The sequence below is a fragment of the Pongo abelii genome, chromosome 13 (genome assembly GCF_028885655.2).
Source record: "Pongo abelii isolate AG06213 chromosome 13, NHGRI_mPonAbe1-v2.0_pri, whole genome shotgun sequence".
In the NCBI taxonomy this organism is placed as follows: Eukaryota; Metazoa; Chordata; class Mammalia; order Primates; family Hominidae; genus Pongo; species Pongo abelii.
In genome coordinates, this window is record NC_071998.2 from 116,985,919 (window position 1) to 117,008,116 (window position 22,198).

The following is a 22,198-nucleotide window of genomic DNA, read 5'->3' on the forward strand; positions in this document are numbered from 1 at the left end:
TGCAACAGTAAATGAAATAGTCAAGGAATGCCTCACTTAAGTGACATCTGACTTAATACCTGAAGGAGGTGAGAGAACAAGCCATGTAGACACTCCAGGGAATAGGTCTGCCAAGCAGAGGGGAACATGTCTCACACTGCTCAAGAAGCAGCAAGGAGTCCGCCAAGGAACAAGTAGTAGATAATAAGATCTGAAAGACTGGGGCGAGTCTGTAAGGCCTTACAGCCCATCCTAAGGCCTTTAGCTTTTACTCCAAGTGAAATGAGGGGTCACTGGAGGATTGTGAATGATGTATCTCACATTTAAAAGAATCTCCCTGGTTGCTATGTTAAGGAATGAATGAATTAAAGAACAAACAAAAGATCGCAAACGAATCACATTGGCGTTTCTTTTTAAATAATAATCTGTTTACATGTTGGTTTTCTCTTCTAAACTTCTAAACTCTCAAGACACTGACTATCTTACCCATCACTATGCTGCCAGTTTCTAGTATACGTGGATGACATTCCATAAGAGCTCATTGTGGAATGAATAGACAACAGGTGCATCTTTCTTGTTCACAAGGGGCTGTCCCGTGAGTTTCCCAAAAAGGACCCCTCATCCATGCTGCTGGTTTAATAGATAGGTCTCCCATTACAATCTAAGATTTATTTTCCTTCTATCAGCTCCTCAGCATTTGAAGTTTGCTCAAACAAGTGGAAGAATTCAACAGAGTAATGTTTCTACTTATCTGGTCTTCAGGGTAACCACGTAACAATTAAGAAAAGCGGCCAGTGCAGTGGCTCATGCCTGTAATCCCAGCACTTTGGGAAGCTGAGGTGGGCAGAACACAAGGTCAGGAGATCGAGACCATCCCGGCTAACATGGTGAAACCCTGTCTCTACTAAAATACAAAAATAAAATTAGCCAGGTGTGGTGGTGGGCACCTGTACTCCCAGGCTGAGGCGAGAGAATGGCATGAACCCAGGAGGCGGAGCTTGCAGTGAACCGAGATAGCGCCACTGCACTCCAGCCTGGGCAAAAGAATGAGACTCTGTCTCAAAAAAAAAAAAAGAAAGAAAGAAAGAAAAGCAACACACTTTACCGCAAAGATCACTCAGGAAACCTAAATTCCAGGGACCTAACTACATGGCCTTGGACAAGTGACTTCTTTAAACCTCATCTGTTCTTACGTCTGTTAAATAGCATGGCTGAACTATATGAAGGGCCTTTCAGCTCTTAAATTCCATTCCAGTCACTTGTGTGGAGGAGGAAAAGGAGGATGTGACTGGGAGAGGTTTATCCTGGAGCCCATCTAAAAGGTTTTGGGTGTTTTTGCTTCACATGGTTTTCCCTCGACCAGAATTTCATTGCATGTTTGACCTCTACCTCACCTGTGCCATAATTCAAACTCAGAGGTACGAGGAATCTCTTTTTTGACAAAGAATTGTAATAGTATCAAGATGTTGCCGGTACACTTTCTACAAAGGTAAACAATGTTGACTGATTTGAACAGGCATTATTGCCGTTTTTGTGTTTTGTTTTGTTTTTTGAGAGACAGAGTCTTGATCTGTTGCCCAGGCTGAGGTGCAGGAGCATGATCTCAGCTCACTGCAACCTCCGCCTCCCACGTTCAAGTGATTCTCCTGCCTCAGCCTCCCAAGTAGCTGGGACTACAGGTGCCACCACCATGCCCGGCTAATTTTTCTATGTTTAGTAGAGCCAGGGTTTCACCATGTTGGCAAGGCTGGTCTCGACCTCCTGACCTCGGTGATCCGCCCGCCTCGGCCTCCCAAAGTGCTGGGATTACAGGCCTGAGCCACCATGCCCATCTTTTTTTTTTTTTTTTTTTAATCCTAGTATATAAACTGGTTCCAATAACTACAAGAGTTAAAGTTGATAAACAATACAGTTATCTTCAGAGTGTTATCATAAAAGAAACTAATATTAACAGAAAATGAAAATGGAACAGATTATAAAAATGCACCGTGTTTTGCCACATCTAGAGTTCCACGTTGCTGTCACAGGCTATGGATTAGTGACATCTGCTATGGATTAGTTAACAGTTGTCACTGTTAAAAGAGACTAGCTATGGGATGACTTTAGGAGAGTCAGTGCTTCCGACTCTGTTTCCTCTACAGTGAAATAGCCGTAATATGTGTCCTATTATCCACTTCACAGTGATACTGCTATAAAACAAAATAGAGGCTGGGCACAGTAGCTCATGCCTGTAAATCTCAGCATTTTGAGAGGAAGAGACAGGAGAATTACTTAAGGCAGGGAGTTTGAGACCAGCCTGGGCAACAGAGCAAGACCCCACCTATACCAAAAAAAAAAATGTAAAAATTAACCAGGCATGGGGGTACATGCCTGTAGTTCCATCTACACAGGAGGCTAAGATGGGAGAACCACTTGAGCCCAGGAGTTCAAGGTTACAGTGAGCATGATTAAGCCACTGTACTTCAGCCTGGGCAACAGAGTGAGACCCTCTCTCTTAAATTTTTTAAAAAGGATATTTACAGAAAGCTAAAAAGCACTACATAAATTTAAGATGTAATATTACTGACTTTTCCTATTCTAGCTATATCTTTTTGGAAGGAAAATAAATAAGCTGTCAACTATCAAACTCATTAATTCAACTCCTAATGAACAAAAGACAGCAACAAGATAATCTAAACCAGCAGATAATCCTCAAACTACTTTTATGTGACTTTGAATGGTGCTTTGTATTTTCACTTGAATAGAGCTTTCATAATCTCAATAAATGATAATGGCTATTATTGTTACTATTAACAAAACTGTGTTAACTTTGCTAGGTATTTTCTCAGAACCTTCTAGACTATCTCATTTTTTTTTTCTTTCTTTCTTTGAGACGGAATTTTGCTCTTGTCCTCCAGGCTAGATTGCAATGGTGCAATCTCGGCTCACTGCAACCTCCACCTCCTAGGTTCAAGCGATTCTCCTACCTCAGCCTCCTGAGTAACTGGGATTACAGCCGCCCACCACCATGCCCTGCTAATTTAGTATTTTTAGTAGAGACTGGGTTTCACCATGTTGGCCAAACTGGTCTTGAACCCCTGAACTCAGGTGATCTGCCGGCCTCGGCCTCCCAAAGTACGGGGATTACAGGCATGAACCTCCATGCCCAGCTAGACTATCTCATTTTTTAAATCACCACAGTGTACCAAACATGAGAATAATGCAACAGAACTGGCTTCATTCTGCTTATAATACTATAATTAGGGTGAGAATGTTCCACAACATACAATTTAAATCAAATAATCAATTCGCAGCCCAGCCATGGTGGCTCGCGCCTGTAATCCCAACACTTTGGGAGGCAGAGATGGGCGGATTGCTTGAGCACAGGAGTTCAAGACCAGAGTTCAAGACCAGCCTAGGCAACACGGCAAAACCCCATCTCTACAAAAAAATACAATAATTAGCCGGCCGTAAGACCCTCATCTCTTAAAAATAAAATAAAGGCACTTTTGCCATTCACAAAGCTATGAGGTAGATTCTATTATTCTTCAAGTTCTATAAATCAGTAAACTTAAGCACAAACTTGCCCAAGGCCATGCAACTAGTAAGAGGTGGAGTCAGGATAGCCTGGCTCCAGAATCCTGCTCCCAATCACTACAATATGCTGTCTCACATTTCCAGCTTAAGCTCACTTCATCTTAGTCTTCTTACTCCACTCCTCACACAAGTCTAGGTATGGGTATACAGAGACTTATCAGTTCATTCAATAAGCATGAATACATACTACATGCTGAGCATTAGGCGTATAAAGTGCTAAGTCATAGTCCCTATTCCCAAGAGGCTTACAGTCAAGTAAGGGTTTAAAGTATACAAATGGCCACAATAAAGAACAGGCCAGGCACAGTGGCTCAGGCCTGTAATTCCCGCACTTTGGGAGGCTGAGGCAGGCAGGGAGGCTGAGGCAGGCAGGTCACCTGAGGTCAGGAGTTCAAGACCAGCCTGGCCAACATGATGAAACCCCATGTCTACAAAAAATTAAGTGGGTGTGGTGGTGGGTGCCTGTAATCCCAGCTACTCAGGAGGCTGAGGCGTGAGAATCACTTGAACCCGGTAGGTGGAGGTTGCAGTGAGCCGTGATGGCACCACTGCACTACAGCCTGGGTGACAGAGCAAGACTCCATCTCAAAAAAAGAAGAAGAATGAGAGCAATGCTAGAGGAGTCTATAACAACGTACTATGGGCCAGGCGTGGTGGCTCACGCCTGTAATCCCAGAACTTTGGGAGGCCGAGGTGGGCGGGTCACCTGAGGTCAGGAGTTCAAGACCAGCCTGGCCAACACGGTGAAACCCCATCTCTACTAAAAAAATACAAAATTAGTCGGACATTGTGGTAGGCGCCTGTAATCCCAACTACTCAGGAGGCTGAGGCAGGAGAATCGCTTGAACCCAGGAGGCAGAGGTTACATTGAGCCTAGATTGCACCACTGCACTCCAGCCTGGGCTACAAGAGCAAAACTCCATTTCAAAAAAACAATGTACTATGGAGACACAAAGAAAAAATATCTAAATGAGACTGGATACTCAGACAAGGCTTCACAGAAAAGACTAAGATCACAATAATGGAAGAAGTCATTTCCAACTTAGCCACCTTAATAGTTAAAAAGAGAGAGAGAGAGAGCTGGCAATTAAACAATCTATAATCCTGGCTCCTTGATCAGAAATTTCAGAAGTTTCAGAAATGCTTAAAACAAAAACATCAGGCCATGTGTGAGTTATTGCAGAAGCAAAGAAAAGATAACTAACTACCCTTTGCAGTGGGGGAAGCCAAGGGAATGGCAGAAGTTGAGAGAGGGTGCATAGGAGAGGCTGAAAGCAAACAATCTTCAGACTGCCTGGCTTCAAACCTGGACCTGGCCACTCATGGTGGGATGTTGAGAAAGTAACAACTTCTGTGTCTATTTCTCATCAGTAAATGGGAGTAAGTTCAGTGCCCACCTCATAGGATTGTTGTGAGGACTGAATGAATTAATACATGTTATGTGCTTCAGTGCCTGACCCATGGTAAGCACCATTACAACTGTTTACTACTATTATTGCTATTATTCCTTGGTCTAAGATGAATCTTCAAAGATGAGAAATCGGAAGGTTCGAAGAGGGGGCAAAAGGCAACATTTGAGGTAGAAGACACAGCATCAGACAAGGCACTGAAGCAAGAAACAGCAGAACAACATGTATTTAGTAACTAAAATTACATAGAGTTCAAAGTTGCTGACTAGCATTACAGAGAGACTGCTCTGGCAGCTGTATAGAAGATTAATTTGATGGACAAAACAGAAGACTAGTTATAAAGCTGTGACTATAGCCCAGAGATGATGAAATCTGAAGGCAGTGAAAGATGGTTGTACGAATTCAATAAACAGTCACAAAATATTTAAGAGATAAAAATTGGTAGAGGCCAGGTGCAGTGACTCACGTCTGTAATCCCAGCGCTGTGGGAAGCTGAGGTGGGTGGATCACGAGGTCAGGAGATCGAGACCATCCCGGCTAACACGGTGAAACCCTGTCTCTACTAAAAATAGAAAAATTAGCCGGGCGTGGTGGCGGGCACCTGTAGTCCCAGCTACTTGGGAGGCTGAGGCAGGAGAATGGCGTGAACCTGGGAGGCAGAGCTTGCAGTGAGCCGAGATCGCGCCACTGCCCTCCAGCCTGGGTGACAGAGCAAGACTCCATCTCAAAAACAAAACAAAACAAAACAAAACAAAACTGGTAGAACTCAGTGACTGAGTCAGTGTGGAGGATTAAGAAGGGGTAAGTTTATGGCTTGCATGATAGTGCCAACAAATAAAACCGTAAACTCAAAAGCAGAAACAGATTATCAGGTAGTGGGGAGATAAGGAGTTATGTTTCAGACACAATGAGCGGGTTTCAGATGTCTACGGATTACCCAAATAGACATCCATCAAAACAGAAACCTGAGAGCCCAGGAGAAAGGTCTGAGCAAACTTGGGAGACATCAACATGTAAGAGACAGGTAAATCCATAGATGTGAATTTTGCCCAGGGAGAATACGTAAGAAGAACAGTAACCTAGGGATAAAACCAAGGAACAGCAATAGTTAAAGTGTAGCCTGAAGAAAAAACAAAAAACCGAAGCTGGAAAAAAAAAAAGTCAATCTTTGGCTAGATCCTGAAGTTAGCTATCCATGCTGTGTAAACTCATGAATTTACAAGCTATTACTTTCTTCACTTTACCCTCACCTTGCATTTCCTAGTAAGAAGTTCACTGCTGGACTGTAAAGTCCTTGAGAGGAAAGGGCATTTGACTTCCTATCACTAATGCCCAATATATATGCCTGGTACACACATGCTTGTAGAATGAACCTGGCTGAACAGAGAAAAATGGATCATTTCCCACCTATTTAAACAAAAGGCTTGTGGAATTCCTAGAGCCTAGGGCTGCTTCCAGCCCAGAGCAGAGAAATACAGAACCTGAGGAGAATAGAAGCAGAAAGGAGGCTGACCTTATACATTGTTGGAGGAAATGTAAAATAATGCAGCTGCTTTGAAAAACAGCTTGGCAGTTTCTCAAAATGTTAAACAGAGCGCTTCCATATGACCCAGCAACTCCACTCCTAGGAATATACCCAAGAAAACTAAAAACATATGTTCACACGAAAATTTGTATACAAATGTTCACAGTAGTATTCATAACAACCAAAAGGTAGAAATAACCCAAATGTCCATCAACTGATGAACAGATAAACAAAATGTGGTACATACAATAGAATATTATTTGGTAATAAAAAGGAATGAAGTACTGATCCATGCTACAACATAGATGAACCTTGAAAATTATTATACTACATCAAAGGCCACAAACTGTCAATTCCTTGTATATGAAAGGTTCAGAATAGGCAAATCCATAGAGACAGAAAGTAGATTAATGGTTGCCAGCAGCAGGAGGAGGAAAAGTGGAGTGACTATTAATGAATATGAGATTTCTTTCTGAGGTGACAAAAATGTTCTGGAATTAGTTAATAGTGACAGTTATACAACTTTGTGAATATCCTAAGAGCCATTAAATTGTACATTTTAGACGCGTGAATTTTATGGTATGCGAATTGTATCTCAATTTTTAAAAAAGAAAGGGGATAGAAACACAGGAAGGCTAGAATCCATGCTACATCCTAGATTTCTTCTAATTCAGGTGATTCCAACACAAGGATACCAACAAAGTACCTAATAAGCAGGATTGGCAATAGTAACCATAAAAATTTTTAAACAATCTGTAATATAAGTTGATTACATCAAATAGACATCAAATTCCTCATGCAAAAATGGCAGTTTCCTAGTCTTCTCTTCTGGGGAAAAGAGAACTGTCATATACCTTAGTGACCTGTGTAAAGGTAACTAACCTACAGTTCTAGTTGAAGGAGGTTAATCCTAGTACCAGAAATCCCATCAGAACTTCTGGCTTTGCTGAAGCGAACCCTCACACAATGGAGCAGTTTCTCCTACCAGAGCACGAGACAACATTCTAATCCACACCAGGGGATCTGCATGAGAAGCCCCTTATGATATAGTATTTTTATATTAAGAAAATAGGCCGGGCACAGTGGCTCACTCCTGTAATCCCAGCACTTTGGGAGGCCGAGGCAGGCAGATCACCTGATGTGAGGAGTTCGAGACCAGCCTGGCCAACATGGTGAAACCCCATCTCTACTAAAAATATGAAAAATGAGCCAAGCGTGGTGGCACGCACCTGTAATCCCAGCTACTCGGGCGGCTGAGGCAGGAGAATCGCTTGAACCCAGGAGGCGGAGGTTGCAGTGAGCCAAGATCATGCCATTGCACTCCAGCTCAGGTAACAAGAGCGAAATTCCGCCTCAAAATATATATATATATATATATATATATATATATAGTTGGCCAAGCATAGGGGCTCACACCTGTAAACCCAGCACTTGGGGAGGCAGAGGAGGAAGTTCCCTTGAGCCCAGGTGTTCAAGTCCAGCCTGGGCACTATAGCAAGACCCCTTCTCTGTTATTTGTATTAAAATTTTTTTTTTAATTTTTAAAAAATTTTTAGGTTGGGCACAGTGGCTCATGCTTGTAATCCCAGCACTTTGGGAGGCCGAGGCAGGTAGATCATCTGAGGTCAGGAGTTTGAGACCAGCCTGGCCAACATGGTGAAACTCCGTCTTTACTAAACTACAAAAATTAGCCAGGTGTGGTGGTGCACACCTGTAATCTCAGCTACTTGGGAGGCTGAGGCAGGAGAACTGCTTGAACTCAGGAGGCAGAGGTTTCAGTAAGCCAAGATGGTGCCATCGCACTCCAGCCTGGAAAACAGAGCAAGACTCCATTTCAAAAAAAAAAAAAGTTTTAAGAACATTACAGCTGTGAAACAAATGCAATTCTTCATAACTGTAGGGAAAAAGGACTTAAACACACATGCATTTACTACAATTTGAATGCCAATACCAATACGATCAAAAGAGGCTAAACTACTACCTCAGTGGGAATGGTGCTCTTAACATTGTTCTGAAACTCCTAATTTCCTTAACTAAAAAAAGGCAGAAAAGTATGCATAATGCAAATTACAAACACTACAGAGAAAATATATGGAAATCATTTTCCCCACCCCCTCTCCCAAAAGAATGTTAGACACACTTTATAGAAACTGTGCTTACTCCAAATAGCTCACCAAGTGAAGGTTACTGTGAAATACTTCAAATTCCATAAGCTCTGAGCACTGCAAAGACTGTGGGAAGAGAATGTTCCAAGCACAGACTAATGGACAGAAGGTACAAATAAAATAAGCCCTAATGCATGACTATCTAAGGAAGTCTAAACTGAAGACTCAATATATTTGTTCTGAAGTTATTAACCAAGCTTCAGTTTCCTAAATACATTCAAAACATTTCGCATATTCTTAGAAGTCCCAAGTATAAATGATACAGGTCTGTCATTGAAGATAATTAAAATAATTTATTTTGCCTAGTTTAGGATAGACAAATCTCTATCACAATTCAGACTTAAGTTTCTGTATTTTGAATTTTTTTATACCAACAATGTGAATTCTTATTGTGTTTGTTGCCTGTGTTAACAATAATACAAGTTATACCAACTTGGAATTTTTATTTTAATTTTGGGGATGTGTCCATACTTTAACTCAGCAACTTTAATCCAGTGATCAAAGCTTCATTAGCTTGTAAACTGTTTCTCAGGTAAACTGAATTGCCCCATACCAGCATCTTAAGCAAATAAATAAGTACAAAACAGGCAGAGATTATAAATTAGAGCAGACAAATCTGTATCTCGCCCCACGCCGGTAAAGAGCATTCTATCAATATAGTGAAATGCTAATCTCCTAATTAACAACCTAATTAGGTAATTATGGCTTTGCAGAGGGATGCCGAAATGAAATATGACAACATGGTCACCTCTTTATATGGCACCTGTGGGCCTTTTCAGCTGTCATTGCAAAGAGTGCAATATCAATTTGAACAGATGACAAAGTGCTGTCATTTTTCATTCTGATAATATACAGAATGCTTTGGACAGAAGTAGTTTACAAAAGAAACATCTTGCCTGATATTTTCCTAATTTAAATATGCTCAAATACTTTGGTAAATTTTTTGCATTGTACATAAGAGAATCAGTATGCACATTTTTATATTGTACATAAGAGAATCAGTATGCACATTTGAAAAAAAAACCTAACTGGCCATCATGCTTAACTGTACAAGCTGAAACTATTTCTTTCCTTTTTTTTTTTTTTTGAGACAGAGTTTCACAGTTGTTGCCCAGCCTGGAATGCAATGGCGCAATCTTAGCTCACTGCAACCTCCACCTCCCGGGTTCAAGTGCTTCTCCTGCCTCAGCCACCCAAGTAGCTGGGATTATAGGCATGTGCCATCACACCCGGCTAATTTCATATTTTTAGTAGAGATGGGGTTTCTACATGTTGGTCAGGCTGGTCTCGAACTCCCGACCTCAGGTAATCCACCTGCCTCAGCCTCCCAAAGTGTTGGGATTACTGTGCCCAGCCTGAAACTGTTTCAATTATAAAGTACATGATAATTAGAAAAGAGTAAAAGGCAACAATTCATCAATATTTTTACTAACTACTGCTATCAGAAAAATTGAAATCCAAACAAATTTGATCTTCAATCTTTTTCTCACAAAATAAAAAAAGTGAGACAGACATTCACATTTGTTAAAATAAATTAAAACAGACCAGGCCTGGCCAGGTACAGTGGTTCATGCCCACAATCCCAACACTTTGGGAGGCCGTGGTAGTGCATGCCTGTAGTCCCAGCTGCTGGGGACGATGAGGTGGGAGGATCGCTTGAGTCCAGGAAGTTGAGGCTGCAGTGAGCCATGATCGTGCCACTGCACTCCAGCCTGGTCAATAGAGTGAGAACCCTGTCTCAAAAAAAAAAACCAAAAACAAAACAAATAAAACAACAACAACAACAACAAAACAAAAAAATCAGACCTGGTCTGAAAAATTTGAGCAGACAAAACTAGTTAGGCCTTATAAATGACCTTAACCTTGTTTGATTTGCAAACATAAGCAAAACCTGAGATATGTCTTATAAATGCATATATGAAAAAAAACAAAAAAACTTAAGCTTATCTAGTCAGAAGCAGCCAACAAACTTATATAACTGAGGACTTTCCAATGGTAGTGATCAACTGTATAACTAACCAATCAAATCTTTTGTTTTACTTCCACGGTCTTCCTACAAAAGCTTCCCCTGCTTACTTTCCCTCAATGGAGCCCCGGAATCACTTCTGATTTGAAGCTGCCCAATTCATGAATCGCTGTTTGTGCAAATAAACTCTAAAATCTTATGCCTCAGTTTACCTTTTTAACACACATAATTTTCCATACCAAAAAATCACTTCCCAATATGTAAGCATTCAACTCACTATCTCTATCTACCAAAGGCCAACCTCAACTCCACAGAGATAGGAGTGGACTCCCTCTGAAAGTAAACATGGAGCTGTCACAGGCCTACTCATTGTCCCTGTGGCCACTGAAGAGGTGATGGTAGCACCGGGATAATAATACCACCAATACGAATACAACTCTTTTTCCAGAATACTGTCTTAAATAGGACTTTTGGGGGAAAAGAAGGCTTACCTGGGAATAGTAACATCATTTATGCCAGGACATATGAAACCATGTTCTAAGTGCAAAATAAAAGAGGTGAAAACTAACTTGAAAATACAACCCATTTATAACTTCACAATCACCTGCATTAGTGAAAACTATTGGTTAAAATGATAGTCACTGGCTTTACTCATATTTGTTAATATCAATTTTAAACTATGATTTATTTTTAAATAATTTGTTTATCAAAGAACATTTCTAAAACTGAGAAAAATATCAAGTCCTATAATCTCACCACCTATTTCTTTTCTTTGCATACATGTTTGACATAATTGGGACCATACTTTATAGAGTGTCATATCCTTTTTTCACTTATTATATGGTTAGCATATTAGTATGTCACTAAAATTCTTCTGAAACATCTAAGATGACTGTATATTATTTCCATTCTACAAATTTTCCGTGATTTCTCTAATTTTTATTGAACATTAAGGTTCCAATTTTTGCTATAGTAAATACTGCTGCAGTGAACATCTTTGAACGTGAATATCTTTCAACATCTCTGATTTCTTTAATAAAGATTCCTAGAAATGGAATTACAAGCTCAAAAGGCATGCATAACTTTTTTTAGAAGCTTGTAATAAATACTGCCAAAGTGCTTTCCAGAAAAGTTTTACTCATTTACATTCCCACTATCAATATGAGTAAACATCTTACCACCAATCTTTATTATCAATGAGTATCAGTATTTTCATTAAATCCTTAAGCTTCATATCATAACATTTTACCTATAATCAAACACTCTCACAATATAATCAATAACAACTTTCTGTAAACATTAAGTTTAAATGAAGGCAAAGGGCTATAATTAATGACAGTCCCAAGACAGGGCCAGTCCCAATATCCAAATCCAGAGCAGCATGGAAAAGTGACCCCCCCAAAAAAAAAAAAAAAAAAAAAGGGAATAGTGCTTTTCAGTACCCTGAGTCAAAACAAAGGTCAAGTCCTAGTTTTGCCACTCGCGCATGCGTGCTCTCGCTCTCTATATACATATATACAAAAAGTATATATATACACACACGTGTGTATATATGTGTGTATATATATATTCCATCTCAAAATATATAAATATATAATATACAAATATATATTATATAAAAATACATAACATATAAAATATAAATAATATATATAAATCTATAATCTATAATATATATAAATCTATAATCTATAATATATAAATCTATAATATAATATTATATATAAATATATAATATAATATTAATATATAATATATAATATATAAATATATAATATATAATATATAAATATTATATATAGTATATAATAAATATTATATATAATATATAAATATTATATATAGTATATAATAAATATTATATATAATATATAAATATTATATATAGTATATAATAAATATTATATATAATATATAAATATTATATATAGTATATAATAAATATTATATATAATATATAAATATTATATATAATATATAAATATTATATATAATATATAAATATTATATATAATATATAATAAATATTATATATTATATATAATAAATATTATATATTATATATAATAAATATTATATATAATATATAATAAATATTATAATATATAATAAATATTATAATATATAATAAATATTATAATATATAATAAATATTATATATAAACATATAATAAATATATATAAACATATAATAAATATATATAAAAATATAATATTATATATAAACATATAATAAATATATATAAACATATAATAAATATTATATATAAACATAAAATATTATATATAAACATATAATATATAAATATATAATAAATATTATATATAAACATATAATATATAAATATATAATATATAAATATATACAATATATAAATATTACATATATACAATATATAAATATATATTACATATAAATATATAGAATATATATATATTTTATATATATATATATTTTTTGAGACGGAGTTTCACTCTTGTCGCCCAGGCTGGAGTGCAATGGCGCAATCTTGGCTCATGGCAACCTCCGACTTCCGGGTTCAAGCAATTCTCCTGCCTCAGCCTCCCAAGTAGCTGGGACTATAGGTGTGTGTGTGCCACCACGCCTGGCAAATTTTTGTATTTTTAGTAGAGACAGGGTTTCGCCATGTTGGCCAGGCTGGTCTCGAACTCCTGACCTCAGGTGATCCACCTGCGTCAGCCTCCCAAAGTGCTGGGATTACAGGCATGAGCCACTGCACCCAGCCTGGTAACTCTATATTTTTATTAATAATTACATTACTTCTCTAAGCTTCAGTTTCGGCATTTGCAAAATGGAGACGGGGATAACATAATATCCCTTTTCTAACAAAGGGCAGTTACAGGCACAAAAAAGATAATATAAATACTTGAAAGTGTTTCTTGTTACTCAGCAGATCAATTCATATAATAGCTTAAAAACAGCATCCTGAAGTCCTTCTCTCAATACAGTAGGTAGGTGCACTAATTTACAAAACACAACCAGAAATTAACAAATTTCATGATCTAGACATGAAAATGAGTCTCACTCTCTTATAACCACTCCATCAAATCATTGCTTATTACATCATATTAACATCCTGAATGTCTTATGCCCTGAATGCCAGTAGAGGTTGGTATCCCTTATCTAAAATGCTTGGGACCAGAAGTGTTTCAGACTCTGGATTTCCTTTGAATTTTGGAATATTTTCATATATATCATGCAGTATCTTGGGGATGAGACACAAGTCTAAACATGCAATTCACTTATATTTCATATACACTTTACACACATAGCCTGAAGGTAATTTTACACAAATTTTTTTTCTTTTTTTGAGGCAGAGTCTCCCTCTGTCATCCAGGCTGGAGTGCAGGAACACAATCATGGCTCACTGCAGCCTTGACACCCCAGGCTCAAACAATCCTCCTGCCTCGGCCTCCCAAGTAGCTGGACTACAGGCACACACCACCACACCAAGCTAATTGTTTTGATTTTTAGTAGAGACGAGGTCTTGCTGTGTTGCCCAGGCTAGTCTCTAACTCCTGAACTCAAGCAATCCTCCCACCTTGGCCTCCCAGGATTACTGGTTATGAGCCACCTCACCCAGCCAGTATTTTTAATAATTTTATGCATGAAATAAAGTTTATTTATTTATTTATTTATGCAACCTGTCACCTGAGGTCAGGTGTAGAATTTTCCAATTGTGGCATCATGTCGGTTCAAAAAGTTTTGAATTTTGAAGGATTTTTGATTTTGATATTTTTTTTTTTGAGACAGTCTTGCTCTGTTGCCCAGGCTGGAGTACAGTGGTGCGATCATGGCTCACAGCAGACTCAGCCCCCTGGGCTCAAGCAATCCTCCCACCTCAGCCTGGAACTACAGATGTGCGCCACCATGCCTGGCTAATTTTTTTGTAGAGACAAGGTTTCATTATTTTGCCCAGGCTGCTCTTGAACTCCCAAGCTCAAGCGATCCACTCATCTTGGCCTCCCAAAGTGCTGGGATTAAAGGTGTAAGCCAGCAAATCTGGCCCAGATTTTGAATATTTTGAGTAGGGATGCTCAGCCTGGACCTGCATCTCTCCAGAAGCATCACAGTACTTTCAAGGTACTTACATATATTGTTTCATTTAGTCCTCACTAAGGACTATTTGAGATTGGCATTACTGCCCCCATTTTGCAGACTGTCCAACTTACAGACTGACAAAGCCAACAATCAAATCTAAGTGGGTCTGCCCAAAGCCCCACGTCACATTGCTTAAAATTCAAGTCTGCACTTCAGTTCTTCATTAGTCTCCTTTATGTCAGTAACTAAAGTTCAGATTAAATATTTGCTTTATTTTCAAAAGAAAACCATTCCTTCAAACCATTTTCTACCAATTTCTCTGCTGAAATGGTACTTATTTATAACACAGTACCTTAAAATGAGTCCATAAGGAACTGGAAAATGTTATTTTTTTGAAGTTTTACACATTCAATACACTTTGCATCAATAATAAAAGTATATTCATAAAAGTATACTCAAGTATAGGATATTAAGAATCTAACACTGCATATATTTAGGCATAAATGTGACATAATATTCCATTTATTTCACAAGCAATTAGTATAACTTAATTCCAATAGTTATTCTAATACCTTCTTGTTCTTTCTAGAATTACAGGTTTGTTTTTTAAGTGGTTTCTCCCATTTTTCTCACTTTCAATTACATAAAACTGTATTCTACTTTCAGTCCAAATTTTGTGTTGCCTACATTAAATCCATTTCCCCAATATATCTAGACTGCTGCCAACTAGAGTTAATAAATTGTGAATGACTGCTCAGGATTTATTCTCTTTATTTTTATATTCTATGTTATTTCCTTATACAATAGAGTATGAATGAAAACAAGTATCTACAAAACCAGTATTTCTTCAATTTTCACCTTGTGAAAGCTGGGTATTAAAATAAAAATAAATTAAACTCTTGGGCTGGGAACTCCCTGACCATATTTCTCTCACTGTGCTGGGTGTCTCTATGCCCCCTTTCAATCTTGAGTATATATAGTCAATAGGCACTGCATGCACTGGGGGAGCACCCAGCCCATCAAGGGCCTTTCCCGGAGGAAGTAATGAATAAAGAACAGATGAAGAGCTGAGTAGTGGTTCCTGACCTGCCAGCAAGAGAGGAGGGGCAGCATTTTAGATTTGAGTCATCTCCACTGAAGTCTGCCAGTAATCAGTTGTGTGACTTTAAGCATATCAATTAGAAACAGAAAGCTTGGCATACCGAAAAGAAAACCATTCCTTCAATTTTCTACCAATTTCTCTGCTGAAATGGTACTTATTTGTAACACAGTACCTCAAAATGAGTCCGTAGGGAACTGGAAAATGTTATTTTTTTGAAGTTTTATACATTCAGTATACTTTGCATCAATAATAAGAGTATATTAGTAAAAGTATACTCAAGTATAGGATATTACGAATTGAATTTGAGCAAGACTTGAATTTTACTCCTCATTATTTATCCAAAAAGGAAAAAAGATCCAAGGATTTGTAAGTGACATGACCAAACTCCAAAAGCTGTTAGTGGTATCCGCATATTCAGGATGCAAAACCCTCTCTAGTCAACTGCTCTTTACACTAAACTGTGATTCACTGGGTGCCGATTTCTTCATCTCAAGAGGTGATGATTACCCCCTTTGTAATACTACCTATTTCATAGGACTAGGAAGACTAAAGAAAATAAGGTATACAAGAGCATTTAACAAATTTACCATACCACTTCATACTATTGTGGAGAGGGCCAAGAGACAAGAAATCTGGCATCATTTAAAGTGCTAAGAGCACAAAATAGAAGTGTTATAAGGTCATCTCACCAGCCAGATCTATAGTTTAGCTTGATTATACAATAAAAGCATTCACCTTACCACTCTCCAAAACTATCAGTGCAAGCTACAATACCCCTTCACACTGGCAATTTACCATGAGATTTCTAATTAATAACCAAAACATTGTATTGTACTTCCTGCTCTGAACACCAGGTACCAAAATTTCAGTGGCCAGGTAGGTTGGAGTTCACAATCAGGCAGCCTAGGATTACACTCAGCCCACAAATATGTTTTGATCAACATAATTTTTAATGGCAAATTTTTAAACTAAATACATTAAAATCCACCACATGCAGTGGCTCACACGTGTAATCCCAACAATTTGGGAGGCCGTGGCAGGAGTATTGTTTGAAGGCAGGAGTTCAAGACCAGCCTAGGCAACATAGATAGACACCGTCTCTACAAAACTTTTTTAAAAAACTAGGCCGAACGCAGTGGCTCACGCCTGTAGTCCCAGCACTTTGGGAGGCCAAGGCAGGTGGATCACCTGAGGTTGGGAGTTCAAGACCAGCCTGACCAACATGCAGAAACCCTGCCTCTACTAAAAATACAAAATAAGCCAGGCGTGGTGGCACATGCCTGCAATCCCAGCTACTCAGGAGGCTGAGGCAGAAGAATTGCTTGAACCCAGGAGGTGGAGGTTGCAGTGAGTCAAGATCGCGCCATTGCACTCCAGCCTGGGCAACAAGAGCGAAACTCCTTCACAAAAAAAAAAATAAAAGCAACAACTAGCTAGTACACGGCCGGATGCAATGGCTCACCCCTGTAATCCCAGCACTTTGAGAGCCCGAGGCAGGCGGATCACTTGAGGTCAGCAGTTCAAGACCAGCCTGGCCAACACGACAAAACCCCGTCTCTACTGAAAATACAAAAATTAGCTGGGCGTGGTGATGGGCACCTGTAGTCCCAGCTACACAGGAGGCTGAGGCAAGAGAATCGCTTGAACGTGGGAGGCAGACATTGCAGTGAGCCAAGGTCACGCCACTGCACTCCAGCCTGGGCAACAAGAGCGAGACTCTGTCTCAAAAAAAAAAAACATAAAAAAACTAGCTACACATAGTGGCATGCGCCTGTAGTCCTAGCTACTGGGGAGGCAGAGGTAGGAGGATTGCTTGAGCCCAGAATTCAAGGTTGTAGGTTGTAGTGAGCTATTACCATGAAACTGCACTCCAGCCTGATAGGACGATACCCTGTCTCTAAAAGTTAAATAAATAAATAAGAATACATTAAAATCCAGATTTCCAGCATCTTTTCCAAAAAGTGTCAAAAGATCCAAGGACACTGGGCCCACTTCCTCACATGGCAACAAGCAAGTGGAGCTGAGCAGCAACTGCCCCCTTTAGTTTGGGCCCATGCTCTCCAGTTCATCAAGGCCCAGCCTACTCATCCTAGTACATAACAGGCATCGGACTTGGACACCACTGAGGAAGATGCTCAAACAGAACAATAATAATAATTTAATGAAGATTTGTTTACTCTTTTTTGGCCAGTTTTTTGTGGCTCTATCACACATTACCTCTGTGACTCTTAAGTAACATATTTAACCACTAAGCCTCTTAAATTTAACACAAGCTGAAATATGCTAACTTCTGAGTCAAAAAACTTCACAAAAACTTCAAACTCACAGAAACAAGTCAGGGCACCTCCCATAGGGAAAAAAACGTAATGTGGTCAGGAATGGTGGCTCACGCCTGTAATCCCAGCACTTTGAGAGCCCGAGGCAGGCGGATCACTTGAGGTCAGGAGTTCGAGACCAGCCTGGCCAACACAGCAAAACCTTGTCTCTACTAAAAACACAAAAATTGGCCAGGCATGGTAGTACCTGCCTATAGTCTCAGCTACTTGGGAGGCTGAGGCACGAGAATCTCTTGAACCCAGGAGGCAGAGGTTGCAGTCAGCCAAGATCATGCCACTGCACTCCACCCTGGGTGATAGAGCAAGACTGTCTCAAAAAAAAAAAAAAAAGGTAATGTGACAGAAGTCCTTGTCATATAATAATTTGACATCTATGACTGCGTCCTTAACAGTAAGGCCTATACATCAGAATAACAGATTGCTAGCAAATTATCTTAGCCTGAATCATATAAATCCACTCAACTGCAAAAGTTTCTGAAGTCTTCAGGTATAAGTCAATAAGCAAAACAAGCTCCCCCACCAAAAAAGAAAAACATTTAAAGTCACAGATTAGGCTATGAGCTCCTTTAGTGCAGAGGCCACTTCCATTCCTCGTGATCCCTCCTGTCTCACAGTGACTGGCAAACTGAAGCTACAGCTCAAGGGCAAGTTTCTCTCTGAAGCCTTTCCAGAGGGTCCCCATCCACATCACAAAGAACAAGCAACGTGGTGTAGTAATGAAGAGTGCAGATCTCAGTGTTGAGCAGATAATCCCCTCTATCTTACAGCTCTACCAGCAGCATAAACTCACGGAAGTTGTTGAAGGTCTCTGTGCCCCAGTTTCCTCATCTGTAAAATCAGGGTGCTAATAACACCTTCTCACACAAGAAAAAAAGGAGATACAGCATTTAACATCACACCAGCAGAGTAAGTACTCACTACCTACCATCATCAGTGTTCCCTTCTCAGTGTTCTATGGTACCCCCTGCGGACTTCTACCTTAGAACCCACAGTACTTTATTATAGCTCACCTGCGCACACACACACATCTCCTCTACTAGAATGTCAATAACCTCAGGATAGGGACCCAATTTTACTTCTTTTTGTATCCCCAAGGTCTAATATTTTGCTTGGCACTGCTGAAATGAATCACAGATCCTCAAAGTATTTATTAACTGGAAAAGTTATTAGCAGAAACTGGAATTTACCTCCCTTGCCTGGTACTCAAGCCCTCACTGACTCTGACCCCTACTGCCCCTCCAACTTTACGTCCTTGTACCCTGCTAAAAGAAGCAATGACTTGCTTGACTCAGGCTGTAAACTCATTCACCACTCTAAAACCATGCCTCAAGCATTATAGCTTTGTATCTTATAGCTATTTATTTCGGGGGACTTTACCACGTACCAGGCCCTTTATCCCCATTAGTTCAATATTCACAACACTCCATGTGGTCAATATTATTCCCTAACCCAACCCCTAGTTGAAGAAAATGATGCTTGGAGTTACGTGCCGAAGGTCACATATCCTGTAAGAACAGGGACCAGGAACTGAATCCAGAGTCCATGCTTATTTTCTATAGACTGTCTTCTCTGCTCATATTCAAAGCTGAGCTAACCTACCTGCCATCTCCTTGCCTTGGAAGAGCACAGTCTTTGCATTTGAAAGATTTCTGTAACATTCATTTTAACATTCATATGTTTTGTCCTATATACCTTTTTGTTTCAATATGTACTTGCATAAAAAGAGAGAGATGATGTGAGAAAAAGGCAAGACATGTAATGGAAAAAGCACAGACGCATCAGACAGACCTGGGTTTGAATCCTGGCTCTGTCTCGTACCAGCTGTGTAATTTATTATGGGTCTTCCTAATCTGTAAATTGAGGTTAAAATGATTAAATAATAGAAACCCCTATACAATACCCAAATACTCACTCAAAGTTCAGTTTACCTCCAATTATGAAGCATTACCTGGCCACATCCCATCCCTCAAAGGTGAATAACCCATTCCCCTCCCGCACTACCACTGTCACAAGAACTCACACAATGTACTTATCACGGCGTTAGAATTATTCATTTCCCTTATCTCTCTTTCACTAAATTGAGCTCCCTGGCAGCAAAGACTGAATCTTATTTATCTCTAATTGCCTAGCATGGTACCTGGCATATATATACATATCCATATTCACTAAACATTTGCTAAGTTAAATAATTGTAGATAAAAATGAGCGCTTATAGAATTCTAGAGGAAAAATCATTTCCAGGTGGGGTTGTCCCGAATTGGTTGGGCGAGGCCAACTCAGCTGAGCCGTGGGAAGCGTCTCAATAGATCGAAAGAGAGAAGGGGAAACCTAGGCAAGGTAGGGAGAATGTTCTACAAAAATCAATGGAATAGGAAAGAACAAAAATGATTAGAGATCCTACTTATTTAGAGTAATGGATCAGGATGGGGTAATTAAAGAAGGAGACCTTTTCAAGCATAACTGGAAAGGTAACCAGGAGCCAGATTAGGAGATGTAAGGGGGTGTAAGTGCAGTCTGGGACACACAGTAGTTGAAGGTAGGCATGAGCACACAGATGAATGGGAAAGGGCTACCAGCACGCCCCAAATCCCGCAGGTGTGTAAACTGAAAAACATGAAAACAATTATTGCTTCATCAAGAACTCTTTTCGTGTTTACTAGGCACCTTGTGTGGGCTCATAAAATATAAGGAATAAAACCCATTTCTAGGCTTCTACTCAAGTGGGTTTTAACATTACGGATCCGCCCCGTCTGCCTGTCAGAGAATGAGAACGCTGCTTTTTTTAAACCAATGTGTCTCCATTTGACTCTTCACACCTGAGAAAGTTTTGAACTTTGCCGATTTGGGTTTATAACAACATGGTGCTCTGCACAGTGCCAGGTACTGTGGTGGGCTTCCAAAGTGACTTTCATTCATTCAAAAGGAAGTTTTAACCAATTTCTGAGTCAATTTGGGGGTCTCTGGTTAGTCATACTCTTGTTTACACTACAATCTCTTTTTCCCAGCCTTAAACAAATCTAAATGACTCCTTGCCACTCCCATAAACAAAGAATGAATCAAAGTTCCAGCAGCACTGTAGCTAGAAAAAAGTCTGTAAGGCTGTTAACCTCTTTAAAGGGGATGGGGAGAAGGGACGCAAGGAAACAAGGACCACACAGTCAATGCTTGAAAACCTTGATTTTCACATTATGAAGACCAGGGCACCTAGATATTGCCAAGTGCAGGACCAGAAACTGCGGGAGTCAACTACACCCCCCCACCCCCACACTACCAGGTCTGCTGGCTTCTTTTCCCCTAAACCACACACCCGCTTCAGACTCCTGACAGCCTCCAGTTCTGGAAATGGCCAGGAAACGAAAGCGCCCGGGCCACCTGAACAAGGGCCCGGCAGGCGGCCCGCTGGGCAGCGCTGAAACTGGAGAGGTGAGAGGGCCGCCAGGTGGGCAAGCTGGTGGGCTGACGGACGGGCGGGGAGCTGGCGGCTGGGGCAACCTTTACCTGAAGCTGCTTCCACACTACGGGCCGGGTCGGCCCCGGGACACGTTCCTGAGGGGAGGGCCCGGCTCCCCCACGCCTCCCGGCCCCTGCCCGAGCTCTGCACTCTCGGGATCCACGGGGACCGGCGCTCCTACCGGCCCGCTCAGCTGCCGCTTCCCGGGTTAGCCCTCATGCCCCTGCTGCTCGCCGCCGCCGGCCGGCCGAGCAGCAGCCCTATTACCCTGAACCGCACACGACCCGGAACCACACCCCGGCGTTCCGGAAGTCCCCGACCGGGAAGGAGCCTCTGGCTGGGGACGTAGTGCGCAAGCCCCAGAGCTGAAAGCAAGGAACGGTAGCTTCCCGCGGGGCGGGGCCGGGAGGGAGGTCGGGCGCATGCGCGCCGCTTCTCCAGTGCGAGGAAAGGCCTGGGTAGGAGACTGAGTTCTAGCAAGATGCGCCAGTGCCTGGACTTGCCTTGAGCAGGAATCAGTGTTGGCTTCTTCATCGAATCTTCTTTCTCCCCATTTCCACGGAGAAAAGCCCTTAGTCCGTCCAGAAATGAGTGATGAGGCAGCTTAGCCTCTCTGAGAAAGACCT

The 22,198-nt window shown here is 40.2% G+C and overlaps 1 protein-coding gene across 8 annotated transcripts in view; it reads right to left on the minus strand.

The window, feature by feature from the left end:
* Positions 1-21,852, minus strand: part of MAPKAP1 (MAPK associated protein 1) — a 265,491-nt gene extending 243,639 nt beyond the window's left edge. For 2 of the 8 annotated variants that reach the window (XM_054519346.2, NM_001131510.1), the window contains 1 exon segment: positions 21,620-21,852. The gene's annotated coding sequence lies outside the window, so the exon portion shown is untranslated. 8 annotated transcript variants of the gene reach the window in all.
* Positions 21,853-22,198: the final 346 nt, after the last annotated feature.